Source organism: Pithys albifrons, chromosome 15 (assembly GCF_047495875.1).
Source record: "Pithys albifrons albifrons isolate INPA30051 chromosome 15, PitAlb_v1, whole genome shotgun sequence".
Classification (NCBI taxonomy): Eukaryota; Metazoa; Chordata; class Aves; order Passeriformes; family Thamnophilidae; genus Pithys; species Pithys albifrons.
Window position 1 is genome coordinate 7,798,109 of NC_092472.1, and position 1,401 is coordinate 7,799,509.

Below are 1,401 nucleotides of genomic sequence, written 5' to 3' on the forward strand. Positions count from 1 at the left end.
CTCTGGGTTCCGCTCAACCCTCGAAGCCGGTGCCTCTGGGATGGTGCTACTGCAGGTCAGTCCTGGCAGACCTTGGCAAAGTCCTGCTGGTGCATCCTGGAGAGGGCAGGAGGCAAAAATTCATCATCACTCAGAATGAAGAAGCATTTAGAGCTTGCAAATGTCTCACTGGAGGTTCATGCTCTGAGGACTGCACTGACTGTCTGCTATAAAGCACATTATAATGGAACTTACTGGGGAAATCAGTAACACCATAAACTTGAAACCCAGGCCAGGTCTGCTGCCCACCATGGGAAAGACATAATCAGTGCAGACTCAAAGATCCAAGGACCTGGCTCATGTTTACTGTATCATCCAACACATATTTTGTATGTTCAGTGATGACTAGTTGTAGTGAGGTCAATATCCAAAATAAACGGACATAGTGACTTGGCTAGATAAAATCAGAAAGCAGTTTTGACAACTGAGGTCATATGGGATGGTCAAAGCTACAGAAGAAGAAATTTAAAGTGTTAACTTTTTGATTTAAGCTGTTACACAAGTCTTTAATTTGGGACAGAATCATACCGTTCTGGGAGGTTTTTTAAATTGAAAAGATTACATGTAAAATCAAGGTGTTACCACTCAGGTTCTTCAAAAAATTTTTCGGATGTGAGCTATGAACAAAAGAGCAAACCTGTTTTCTGGCTTGGTGCTGGCTGCAGTGGCTGACTTTCCTCTCCCGTTGCAAAGGGACAGGTCTGTTCATTAGCAGACAGCACAAGGTTTCAGTTTTCCAATCTCCCCTGACAGGTATGGGAATACTGGAGTGGAGGACTCCCTAGAGTTCAGAAACAGTCGAGAGAGCCTGATTGCTCTCTGTAGAGTACAGTAACCGCTTGAATTTTTAACCATTTACATGCAAAGCACCTTTAATTGCGTGGTTTTGATACTAACATCCCTCTGACCTACAAGTTTTGTTTTCTTGTTAGAAGTGCAAAGCCCTAAAAGAATAAATGAGGGAGTAAAGTGCAGCGGGATCTGGACTGTGTCCAGCCCGAAGCATTCTCCAGGGCATCTGCTTCTTCACTGAACATTTTCTCAGATATACAATCTGGAAACAACAACCAAATAGCTACACTTTTTTACTTTAAAGTAACAAAATCACATTACTGAAGCAGAAAAGGGAGGAATCATAAAAAATATGTTGGAGAAAATAGAATTAACTGAGGACTGGGGCTGCCACGGGATGCTGCGGGTTCCCACACCAGCACACCCAGCTCCTTCTCTCCAGCTAACCAAAATAAAAGCTTGATTTCCCATCTCAGAACTGAAAAAAAGATTCAACAATAAAACAAACGAAGCAGCAAACGTTTACGATCCCTATCGGTGCCTTTGAGAAGAACAGATCGAGCCTTCCGT